Source organism: Anopheles gambiae, chromosome 2 (assembly GCF_943734735.2).
Source record: "Anopheles gambiae chromosome 2, idAnoGambNW_F1_1, whole genome shotgun sequence".
Taxonomy (NCBI): domain Eukaryota; kingdom Metazoa; phylum Arthropoda; class Insecta; order Diptera; family Culicidae; genus Anopheles; species Anopheles gambiae.
This window is the reverse complement of record NC_064601.1, coordinates 57,062,088-57,075,621: the sequence shown is the minus strand read 5'-3', so window position 1 is coordinate 57,075,621 and position 13,534 is coordinate 57,062,088. Positions and strand designations below refer to the sequence as shown.

Here is a 13,534-nt window from a genome sequence, read left to right as displayed (position 1 = left end):
TCGTGCAATTTCGCAAGTAGGGGGTGGTTTTAGCCCCCAAATTAATTATTTGATATGTTTCTGATGAATTGAACAGTTTTAAACCTTTTTAAATGGTACAGGCGGTCCCCGAGATACACGGTACCTCTTTTACGCGGATTCGCAGATACGCGGTTTTCAAAATTTGACAGTTCTTGGAGCAAATTGTACTGATTTGACACATCCATTGTGAAATACCAAATAATTTCCGTGTTGATCGAATGTAAAATACCATTTAAAAAGGTTTAAAACTGTTCAATTCATTAGAAACATATCAAATAATTAATTTGGTGGCTAAAACCACCCCCTACTTGCAAAATTGCACGGAAATTAGAGATATTTTGGCTGGAAATCACGAGATTCGACTTACGCGGAAATTCGAGATACGCGGTATTTTGCGGCCGTTTTCGGTCCCCAATAACCGTGTATCTCGGGGACCGCCTGTATTTTACATTCGATCAATACGGAAATTATTTGGTATTTCACAATGGATGTGTCAAATCAGTACAATTTACTCAAAGAACTGTCAAATTTTGAAAACCGCGTATCTCCGAATCCGCGTATAAGAGGTACCGTGTATCTCGGGGACCGCCTGTACATCATATTCCAGGCAACCGGTCTACCCGGGTATCCAGCGACTTTGGAGGCTTATAACTTTTGAATGCGTTATTCAATATTGGTGCAATATTCTGATGAAAATTAAAAAAACTAATGCAGTTTCTATAACTGTGTATAGATTGGTTCAACTCGCTACCGTTTTTTAGTTATAGCTTTTCAAAGTTGGCAGGATTTTTTTGAAAATAATTACAAAATGTGAAAAATATTTTTTTCAGTACTTTACAAAATTTTCACAGCCAAATGGCTCCAAAAGCTTTGAGAACTGTATGTTACACGTATTGTATAAATTTTTCAGAATTTTTCTATGAGCAATAAAAAAGATAAAGGAGTTTCCATTTGAATAAAAACCGTTACATTATTACCCTTGCTGGTAGAAAGACACCAACATCAAATAAACTTCACACTTATAGTTTTATTTCAGTGTCTTCACAATATATAATCAACATAACTTACCAATAGAGACCATTTTATCAAGTTTTTCATTTGTCGCAGATGTGCATTTTATAAAATTATTATGCCCACTGTATTGTAACGGTTTTTATTCAAATCAAAACTACTTTATCTTTTTTATGGCTCATAGAAAAATTCTGAAAAATTTATACAATACGTGTAACATACAGTTCTCAAAGCTTTTGGAGCCATTTGGCTGTGAAAATTTTGTAAAGTATTGAAAAAAACATTTTTCACATTTTGTAATTATTTTCAAAAAAATCCTGCCAACTTTGAAAAGCTATAACTAAAAAACGGTAGCGAGTTGAACCAATCTATGCACAGTTATAGAAACTGCATTAGTTTTTTTAATTTTCATCAGAATATTGCATCAATATTGGATTACGCATTCAAAAGTTATAAGCTTCCAAAGTTGCTGGCTACCCGGGTAGCCCGGTTGCCTGGAATATGGGTATTGAAAAATTTAATTCTAAAAAACAGGTTAATTATACTCAAAAAATTCTACGAAAAATTTCAGTAAAAGATGGCTATGAATTACACACATATTCCAAATTTCAAGTCAATCGGATTCCTAGAATCAGAGAAATGACCAATCAAAATCGATTTGGCTACCCGGGTAGCCGGTTGCCTGGAATAGGGTTAAACCACACATCTACAGAAGCGGTACTTGAATGTTTGTAAAGTCAGTTTTTTTATGCACGGGTGATTCATTTGCTCAACATGTATCACTCCAAAATGTGTTTAATTGTGCAAAGAAAGCAATGAAGCTTGTGTGTTAAAGTTCTTTTGTTGTGAAACATATTTGTGTAAGATGCGGATGCGTGTGTTTGTTTACTTGCGAATGAACTCTTCCATTTCGCTGGTCAGTGCATAGTTTATAGACTAATAATATTGCCGAAGTTATGCTGTGATGTAAGTGAATGAATTTAATCAATCGAGGAGTTAAAATCCTGTTCAGCATATTGACCTTAGCCAACCCTTGACCAAACTTTTCCACAAAGTTTTTTTTATTTGGAAAAGGTGGGTAAGGTTGGGCAAGGTCAATACATCGGATCGGAACTGGCAGCTCCGATTGTTCTAAAATTTGGTGGGTTAACGACTGAGGCCCGTGGCAACGCTCATCGGATGCGATTTTATCGGACGAGATTTATATGGGTTTTGACAGATAACGTCGGACGTGCGATTTCGTCGTCCGACGTTATCTGTCAAATCCCATATAAATCGCGTCCGATAAAATCGCATCCGATGAGCGTTGCCACCGCCCTGAATCGATCACCACAAACCCAAGTGCCACGAATCCACTAAACGACCACTAAACGGCTTCTAAACGACTCAAGTTCTCTACCTAAACGAAACGGATGCATTCTAAAAATAGCAAAAAAGCTGGTGGCGCTCTCTGTTGGTGGGATACCCCAACCAGTTGAGCTTCATCGCTTGGAGGAGAGCTTTCTCATTTCCTCTGTACTGTTGTATGGTTTCGCATTGAAGTTATGCATCACTAGAACTAGAACGGCGATACGATTGTTTAAATACAGTGGAGCGCCGTTTATCCGGGCTTCTCGGGACTTGAGTTTGCCCGGATGAGCGAATAACAAAGATAATGAGTCAAATGATATATTTTATTACCAATTCCTGATTATTTTTTGGAAATTTTTCTTATTTTTTGATAAAAATAACCCAGTTTTTACTAACTTCATGTTTTTTCAAAGAGTATATTTAAAATTTGCCATGAATTATAGTGTTTTCAGTTATGACAATCTGCTCTTATAACCGCTTTTTCAAATATCCTCCTCATAACCCAATGTCACTTTTATATTGAACTGTCATTTCTCAACAGCACGGATAAACGGAAAGCCGGATAAAAAGTACCCGGATAAACGGCGCTCCACTGTACTAAACTCCAACGGAAACCACCAGCACTGAAGCAAGTGAGATTTGAGTAATGGTCGTTGGTACCCACGAATCTGACCACACGACCATTCATATAGATTTTTGCTCAGAAAGTTAGAAGGATATATAGGTCATGATTAGAGATGAAACTTGGCGAAACACATTGCAAGAAAAGGACAGCAATATATAATGATGAGTTGTAATACGCCATCTATTGAGCAAACCAATGAAGCTAGAGAGCTTTCGTTTTTTTTCTATGGATATTCGAATTTCCAGTCGTTTAAGCTTAATCTGTGGCGCTTGGGTAAACTAAACTTCTTAAATTCGATTAATGTAGGAAGGGCATAGTCCTATCCAGATAGTTTGACCGAATCTGACTTCCTATGATCGAAGTTGGTTTTAGCCTTACAGGCGGTCCCCGAGATACACGGTTCATGGGGACCGCAAACGGTGTTAACGGACAAACATAGAACGACGTAGTTGTACACCGAAGAACCCTGCACAACAAATGACACCATACACCAATATGTCAATCTGACAGAATATATTTCTCTTTGCTTTTGTTAACTGAACCGAACGCACGTGTATTTAGGCGGCGCTCTGGGACCAATCGAACGAGACAAACAAACACGACTCTGTTCGATAGGTGCTCTGTCAGCTGTTCGATGTCTTATAGACCTGTCATGATGCACTGCACTATGCCTATCTTATCATCTCGAAAATGAAGCATTTTCATAGTTTAAATGAACATCCATCTGCAGGGGGAAGATTCAACAAATAATTTACTAGTTATTCATATCAAAAATAACATAAAAATCATTAAAAATTTATTATTGAAAAATGTAAACTAACGTCCATGCCAAAACACATGCATTGTGTACACGTAATAGTTTTATACGTTTCAAACCTGTATATTTGATGTTATAATTGATTGTGAAGCATTGCAAATATTATTGATAGCTATTCTAAATATTTTGTACGCAATTTTAAGAAGAAAAAGAGACAAACTACGTAAAAAAAAACTTGAAAATGTCCCGCATTGAATTCTATCTACTGCAGCTGTGAAGCGTTTGACAGCCAAGGTACTCACAGCACAGGTGGTTATCGAACATCACAGAGAGAATCAACTGACATGTTCGACTCGAGGTTTGACTTGTTTGTTTGTTTGTGTCTCACAGTGCACCTCCATATGATTATATGGGTTTGTTCGTGTCTTATGTCGTGTTCGATTGCTGCTAGAGCGCCGCCTTACTTTGCTCCGCATATCACATTTTCCTTCGCTCTGCTTAAACGGCCGCAAAATACCGCGTATTTCGAATTTCCGCGTAAGTCGAACCTTGTGCTTTCCAGGATAAAATATCACTAATTTTCTTATAATTTTCAAAGTGAGGGGTGGTTTTAGCCACTTAATTACAGGCGGTCCCCGAGATACACGGTACCTCTTATACGCGGATTCGGAGATACGCGGTATTCAAAATTTGACAGTTCTTTGAGCAAATTGTACTGATTTGACACATCCATTGTGAAATACCAAATAATTTCCGTATTGATCGAATGTAAAATATCATTTAAAAAGGTTTAAAACTGTTCAATTCATTAGAAACATATCAAATAATTAATTTGGTGGCTAAAACCACCCCCTACTTGCAAAATTGCACGAAAATTAGTGATATTTTGGCTGGAAATCACGAGATTCGACTTACGCGGAAATTCGAGATACGCGGTATTTTGCGGCCGTTTTCGGTCCCCAATAACCGTGTATCTCGGGGACCGCCTGTAATTATAAGATATGATTCTGACTGAACCCAAGTGCCAGAAATCCACTAAACGACCACTAAACGGCTTCTAAACGACTCAAGTTCTCTACCTAAACGGAATATAGAAAGACTTCGTTTAGCAGACGGCAAACGACTCATACATTCCCTATCAGCATTAAACGGCTTTGAAGGCATTCAGAAGGCATTTAAGGCCTTAGAAGGCGAATAAAGATTTCAACCGAAACTTTCGAGGCTGTAACGGGTTCTCTTCGAAATATTTCAACTTTTTGATTCAAGGAGAACAGATAGCTTGCCGCCATCTTCGCTTGTTTATATACTGGTTTTGCACCCTTACTAATGTAACCACCGACAAACCGACATGACACTTCGAACAAAATGATCTACATAAGTTGTCTCCTTATTTCAAATGAAAATACGTTAAACACTAGCGCCATCTCTATAATGATTCGCTTACTACACTGACACAGAGAAGAAACTGCTAAACCCTGTGGTGATTTCCGAAATATTATTTTTATTAATAACAGCTTTTTATTTTGTCCAATCGAGTAGTTGCATCCATCCTTGCTAAGATCAATTACAAGACTGACGATTTTCTTCCTCTCCTCGAAAAGCCTCCTATTTTGACACTTCCGTACGAACGGATGTATCTCATCTCGCTATCTCACTCTCTCTGCGATTAACCTGATTTTTATTTTGAATGCACCGATACTTTTCGTTAATCGCTATTCTATCGTAACTGTTTTCATCTTCTACTTAATAAACTTATATTTGTATGTTCCTATCTGATTATCTGATTATCTGATCATCATGAAATGGTTGTTACTTGCACTATTCGAATCTATGATATATATTTATTTTCCTTCCTGCTCTCGATCCCTACATTCTTCTCCTCCCCTACTCTTTATGTTTTAGTAGTTGTAGTTTCCGAATATGGGTTTGTAGAATATTATTCTTCAGTTTAATCTCTTGCTTAAATTTAATCTACTTTACTTTTTAGACTACGTATATCTTGCGATAACTTTGATTTTGTTCATGATTCTATGGCCTTGGTTTTTATGAGTAACCCAGACCATAGTAATCTCGTAAAGATTATATGAAATATATAATAAAAAATACTACCTTCTGCTGCTATTTCCTTATTTTCCTATAAGGAAAATTTTGCTTCCTCAATTTGCCTGAAGTTGTTTTTTTGTTATTTTCGTGATTTTTGGTTTTGTAATAGATGATAAAATCAGTAACAATGTCCGCCATTTACATCAATCCTGACTTCGTTTTCCCGAATATGGCGCTGATCTTGCAAAAAGCCGTATAATAGTCATGACATATTTCCTTGAATTCTTGAAAATCTCTATCTTGTTGTATATCCATGAGTCTTATTTTTGAATTCATGATCCTTGTGCTGCCCCCGCATTGCTCCATTATGTCTTCATAATAAAATGTTGTTGCTATCCTTCCATCGTGAAGACGTGATGTCGGTGTCAATTTTCCAAACTTTATTTGGCTGTCCTTACTGAAAAGAAAGGATAACGTGGATTATGAACATATGAATTTTCTAATACAATTCGTTTCTGTTAACGTTATTTTGGTTCCTGGTTTCCTCTATTTTGGTCCGTTCTTCCTGGTTCTATGTATCGCAGTAAATATTCAATTTCCGTTGAAGCTTGCTGTTCTTGTCGATTTTTCATTCTTCTGCTATTGTCATCGGAGTAGATCTTTTATATCTGTAATATACAATATAAACTGTAGTTTTTATTGATACGTTATATTGAAAAATGTGATTTTTCGATGTCTGTTAGCTGTAACCATTCCGCTTGTAATCATTTATTTTTACTACGAAGTCGTTGTGGAAAAAGATACTAGTTTTGTTTCCATTCGTGTTGGAATTCCCTGTCCTCTTTGTATTTGAACAATTTTGTTGTTCATTAGCTAACGTCGGGTTAGGTGCAGGCAATATGGCATACTACACTCAATATATTTTTAATAAAACTAATTCACATCTGTTGATACTCTAAATCATTATCCTACTCATTACTTGAGGGCACAGGTACAGTTTAAACCTGGTAATCTATTATATGTAAATTTTCTCTAAATTTGTTCTAGTTTTCGAATCTATGCCTCTCTCTAAATTATTTTAGTCATCAACATTTTTATCTAAAGCAACCTCGTTCGTTATGTGCTTTACTAGTTGTTATATTTTCGTTTTCTTTCGAAGAACGCTAAGAAACGTTAACGCGTTACTTCCTTCAAAACGATGGGATTGGAAAGTCTTTGTTTATTATTAATAACTCGTAAACAATTTTGCTACCACTTTGTTCCACGACCTTTCTCAAGCGCGCGCCATATCTTTCTCCTCGATCGGCACTCACGCATCGTGCCGAGCGCGCGTTCGCTGACCTCCCGATAGATCGCACACACACTTCGATCTACGCCCGATGAGTGTCCTCGGTAGCGATCTACGGGATCATCAGGTTGGCCCATAACACTAGTGTTATTCTCATTTCTGTATTGCTCCATTTAAGGTTCCATTGCATTTAAACATCTAAAAAAATAAATTATATGCGCCGCGTTCGATCATATACCCTAGTTAAACCAGAATCCACGTCCTTCTTTGTACATTGTATGATGTTTATAATCTGGTATATAAACACAAAAAAAAGAAGAACTACTTCTTAGATAGCATCTACTTGCACATTATTTTTAGGAAATTTTCATTGATATTCCAATATTTTCACCATAGGATTGACGAACAGACAGTTATTCAGCAACCCCTTTATATCTATTAGCTTTGTTGTAAGCGAAAACTACGAATCCCTTGTAGACTATTCTTTTGTTGTCTCAATTCATTTCATTAATTTTAATTAATATTTCAATAATGTTGTGTCAATAACTGTTATCTTTTACTAGATGTTAAGAAGTTTATATTATTCTTTGTTCTTGAATTATATTTTAATTAACGTTATATTTTATCGATTGAGTAGTCTGATTGTTTTGTCAAACACTTGAAAATTATTAGCCAGCCATCAACTCTATCTCCAGAGTCTTATTGTGATTACCTTGCTGAAACAACTATTTAGACAAGTTCTGCACCGGTAAGGTGAATACTATAGTGACTCTAACTGGCTCTTCAATTTGCCTAATTTCTATTGGTTGTTTCACAGCTCTTTCAATTCCAGTTCATCTTAGAAAAGATCTCAAAACTGTATATTCTTAATTTGTCCACGGTAATGCCAGTAAGCGATTCTGTAAAGGCCTTATTAGTAGTTACCGATCTCTGGATGTTAAACATTTTTCTTTGCCATTACCTATTCTCAATATTAATTAAAATATCTGCCATAATTTTTGATGACAATTCAAGGATAAATAGATTAAAAAATAATTTCATACATTTTAAAGTTTTTTTTTTAATTATGATTATTGACCATCAACTGGGTAACATTGCAAAAATCCATCCCGTTTGGATTCAAGGTTAAATGAAAGATGCTTTCTTTACAAAATATCAACTTAAAATATATAATTTTTCATGTTCATCGTAGGAATATATTCAATATGCGATCAATTTACGGCTAAATATAGAATTATTTCAGTCCAATTCCAACAATATTCCTACCCAAAAAAGATGTCTAAAGTAAACCATCTCGAGCAAAGCCACAATTGCTACTATGGATCGCATTAATAAAACCTCAATGGATGAACCCATATCCACTCTATGTATCGTGTTTGTACGTTAAATCAGTAACTCTAGAAGTTTCTCCTCTAGTCCTCCTAGTCCATGTTTTAGTTCAATGTTTGAAATGTGATATTCAAGCAAACTCAGATGAATATAATGTAAATTATGTAATCCTGGTACGTCTTACAGCATCAATAATATTTCTTTCAATATTTTTTATTATTTCTATATGTAGTGCTCCCAGAGGCGTCATTGTATAACTATTTTTTTTTTTACTTCATGTAGCCCTCCCAGAGGCGTCCATGGTTTTGTTCTTTATTGCAAGTAGAGCCCTCTCAGAGACGTCATTGGCTTTTACCATTTTTTGATTATTTATTCTTATTAATTTTCGGTCTTAATATTGTTTCTTTCATTTTTTTAAGTATAACTACATGTAGCCCTCCCAGAGGCGTCCATGATTTAATTTGTTATAACAAGTATAGCCCTCCCAGAGGCGTCATTGTATAACTATTTTTTTTTTACTTCATGTAGCCCTCCCAGAGGCGTCCATGGTTTTGTTCTTTATTGCAAGTAGAGCCCTCTCAGAGACGTCATTGGCTTTTATCATTTTTTGATTATTTATTCTTATTAATTTTCGGTCTTAATATTGTTTCTTTCATTTTTTTAAGTATAACTACATGTAGCCCTCCCAGAGGCGTCCATGATTTAATTTGTTATAACAAGTATAGCCCTCCCAGAGGCGTCATTGTATAACTATTTTTTTTTACTTCATGTAGCCCTCCCAGAGGCGTCCATGGTTTTGTTCTTTATTGCAAGTATAGCCCTCTCAGAGACGTCATTGGCTTTTACCATTTTTTGATTATTTATTCTTATTAATTTTCGGTCTTAATATTGTTTCTTTCATTTTTTTAAGTATAACTACATGTAGCCCTCCCAGAGGCGTCCATGATTTAATTTGTTATAACAAGTATAGCCCTCCCAGAGGCGTCATTGTATAACTATTTTTTTTTTTTTACTTCATGTAGCCCTCCCAGAGGCGTCCATGGTTTTGTTCTTTATTGCAAGTAGAGCCCTCTCAGAGACGTCATTGGCTTTTACCATTTTTGACTTATTTATTCTTGTTAATTTTTGAGTCATAATATGGTTTCTTTCATTTTTAAGTATAACTACATGTAGCCCTCCCAGAGGCGTCCATGATTTAGTTCGTTATAACAAGTATAGCCCTCCCAGAGGCGTCATTGTATAACTATTTTTTTTTTTTTACTTCATGTAGCCCTCCCAGAGGCGTCCATGGTTTTGTTCTTTATTGCAAGTAGAGCCCTCTCAGAGACGTCATTGGCTTTTACCATTTTTTTATTATTTATTCTTATTAATTTTCGGTCTTAATATTGTTTCTTTCATTTTTTTAAGTATAACTACATGTAGCCCTCCCAGAGGCGTCCATGATTTAATTTGTTATAACAAGTATAGCCCTCCCAGAGGCGTCATTGTATAACTATTTTTTTTTACTTCATGTAGCCCTCCCAGAGGCGTCCATGGTTTTGTTCTTTATTGCAAGTAGAGCCCTCTCAGAGACGTCATTGGCTTTTACCATTTTTTGATTATTTATTCTTATTAATTTTCGGTCTTAATATTGTTTCTTTCATTTTTTTAAGTATAACTACATGTAGCCCTCCCAGAGGCGTCCATGATTTAATTTGTTATAACAAGTATAGCCCTCCCAGAGGCGTCATTGTATAACTATTTTTTTTTACTTCATGTAGCCCTCCCAGAGGCGTCCATGGTTTTGTTCTTTATTGCAAGTAGAGCCCTCTCAGAGACGTCATTGGCTTTTACCATTTTTTGATTATTTATTCTTATTAATTTTCGGTCTTAATATTGTTTCTTTCATTTTTTTAAGTATAACTACATGTAGCCCTCCCAGAGGCGTCCATGATTTAATTTGTTATAACAAGTATAGCCCTCCCAGAGGCGTCATTGTATAACTATTTTTTTTTACTTCATGTAGCCCTCCCAGAGGCGTCCATGGTTTTGTTCTTTATGGCAAGTAGAGTCCTCTTAGAGGCGTCGTTGTCTTTCACCATTTTTGACTTATTTATTCTTGTTAATTTTTGAGTCATAATATGGTTTCTTTCATTTTTAAGTATAACTACATGTAGCCCTCCCAGAGGCGTCCATGATTTAGTTCGTTATAACAAGTATAGCCCTCCCAGAGGCGTCATTGTATAACTATTTTTTTTTTTTACTTCATGTAGCCCTCCCAGAGGCGTCCATGGTTTTGTTCTTTATTGCAAGTAGAGCCCTCTCAGAGACGTCATTGGCTTTTACCATTTTTTGATTATTTATTCTTATTAATTTTCGGTCTTAATATTGTTTCTTTCATTTTTTTAAGTATAACTACATGTAGCCCTCCCAGAGGCGTCCATGATTTAATTTGTTATAACAAGTATAGCCCTCCCAGAGGCGTCATTGTATAACTATTTTTTTTACTTCATGTAGCCCTCCCAGAGGCGTCCATGGTTTTGTTCTTTATGGCAAGTAGAGTCCTCTTAGAGGCGTCGTTGTCTTTCACCATTTTTGACTTATTTATTCTTGTTAATTTTTGAGTCATAATATGGTTTCTTTCATTTTTTAAGTATAACTACATGTAGCCCTCCCAGAGGCGTCCATGATTTAGTTCGTTATAACAAGTATAGCCCTCCCAGAGGCGTCATTGTATAACTATTTTTTTTTTACTTCATGTAGCCCTCCCAGAGGCGTCCATGGTTTTGTTCTTTATTGCAAGTAGAGCCCTCTCAGAGACGTCATTGGCTTTTACCATTTTTTGATTATTTATTCTTATTAATTTTCGGTCTTAATATTGTTTCTTTCATTTTTTTAAGTATAACTACATGTAGCCCTCCCAGAGGCGTCCATGATTTAATTTGTTATAACAAGTATAGCCCTCCCAGAGGCGTCATGGTATAACTATTTTTTTTTACTTCATGTAGCCCTCCCAGAGGCGTCCATGGTTTTGTTCTTTATGGCAAGTAGAGTCCTCTTAGAGGCGTCATTGTCTTTCACCATTTTTGACTTATTTATTCTTGTTAATTTTTGAGTCTTAATATGGTTTCTTTCATTTTTTAAGTATAACTACATGTAGCCCTCCCAGAGGCGTCCATGATTTAGTTCGTTATAACAAGTATAGCCCTCCCAGAGGCGTCATTGTATAACTTTTTTTTTTTACTTCATGTAGCCCTCCCAGAGACGTCCATGGTTTTGTTCTTTATTGCAAGTAGAGCCCTCTCGGTGGCGACATTGTCTTTTACCATTTTTTTGACTTATTTATTCTTGTTAAATTTTCAGTCTTAATATTGTTTCTCTTTTTTAAATTAAGTATCAATACATGTAGCCCTCCCAGAGGCGTCCATGATTTAGTTCGTTATAACAAGTATAGCCCTCCCAGAGGCGTCATTGTATAACAAATTCTCACTTCATGTAACCATCCTAGAGGCGACCATGGTTTTGTTTTTTTTTTTTTATTACAAGTATAGCCCTTCCAGAGGCGTCATTGTATTTAATCTTTTTTTTTTTTGTTGAAATTATTCATTGTGGTTCATTTAACAGTATTAATATTGTTTGAACTATTATTTTATTTATTATTTCTGCATGTATCCTTCTAAGAGGCGTCCAGGGGTTTGTTCTGCATTGCAAATATAGGCCTGCCAGAGGCGTCATTGAATTTGAACATTTTATTTGATTCTGTGATTAGTTATTAGTTAGTTATTTAGTGTTTAATATTTGTTAATTTATTTATTATTACTTCTTCTAGCCCGCCCAGAGGCGTCCATGGTTTGTATGTATACATTTTTCAAAAACAGATGCGTTCATATGTCGCTCTCGAGTGAGCAAGTAGGCACTCTAGCCATATTTCAAATATCCCATTCAGAGGCGTTGATCAATTCTTTAGTACAATTTTAACCTTACCATAGGCTTAATTTCAATTGTTTCAATAGGCAATAATTTCAATTTCCGTTATTTAACACATTTTTGTTTTGTTTTTTTTTTTGACTTTTTTTAAGATTTGAACTCTTGTTTTACCATAGTGATCAATTTGCATGATCGGATTATGACCATTAACATCACAACTGTGCGATCAACTCCAAATGTCAAAATAATCTTTTGTTTGCCGTGCTTCGTCTCCCTAGAAGCAGTACCGCATGCAAATTTAACAATTCTTTACCATCAAACACAAACCGATCCGTTTTCAAAACTGCACTAAAACAATGAAACTTCCACTCCGTCACAAGAAGCAAAGAAAACAAGGAACGTACATACCAATTTTCGTCATTTCGTCGCACAATTCCACCACCAGCCATCTTTGAAATGCCGTGGCAACAATGATGCATCTATGAACCGTTTGATGCGAACGTACAGCCGGTCTCCGTATCGATTCCATTTTCTCAATCCGCTGATCATTTTTATTGTTTTCACCAGAAGCGTTCGATGTACCAACTTGCGCCATTGTGGTGATTTCCGAAATATTATTTTTATTAATAACAGCTTTTTATTTTGTCCAATCGAGTAGTTGCATCCATCCTTGCTAAGATCAATTACAAGACTGACGATTTTCTTCCTCTCCTCGAAAAGCCCCCAGTCAGACAGCCTTCTGTTAATTTACCCATTCGAGCAGTTTTGTGTCTGTCATAACAGTAATTTAAGAGCAATTTAGCGGTACGAAGTGTTGTCGTTTGTTGCAGTAAAAAGATATAAATAATAACACAAAAAGTATTGTCTTAATGATCTTTTAGTGGAAGAAGACGTCGGTGGTGTGTTCAAAACTGTTAAATGTAAAATACAGTCGAGAAATTGCGTTTATTAGTGCTATTTGTGCATCACCTTCTCCGGGTGAAGCGGCTGTTCAAGTCGAGTTTGCTAAAAAAAATTCATTGTAATCGTGTGTATAAGTTAAGGAAAATATTGAATATAACCATTAAACAGTAATATAATAAATTTCGTGTTATTTATTAACAATTTGGCCGAAAAAAATAAAAATAAAATAGAGGAAGGAATAGGATCTGTAAAAACTGCTCGAATGGGTAAATTAACGACTGCTAATTTACCATTAAATTAC

The 13,534-nt window shown here is 35.7% G+C and overlaps 1 long non-coding RNA gene across 2 annotated transcripts; it reads right to left on the bottom strand.

Annotated features, from left to right (window-relative positions):
* Positions 1 to 5,328: 5,328 nt before the first annotated feature.
* Positions 5,329 to 13,234, bottom strand: LOC133391377 (uncharacterized). 2 transcript variants are annotated; one of them, XR_009764882.1, is made up of 2 exons: positions 12,735 to 13,234; positions 5,329 to 6,475 (listed from the first exon to the last, which is right to left on the bottom strand). It is a non-coding gene; the product is annotated as an uncharacterized LOC133391377 (long non-coding RNA). The 2 variants fall into 2 exon arrangements; XR_009764881.1 differs by having other exon boundaries at positions 12,739 to 13,234.
* Between the last annotated feature and the right edge of the window lie 300 nt (positions 13,235 to 13,534).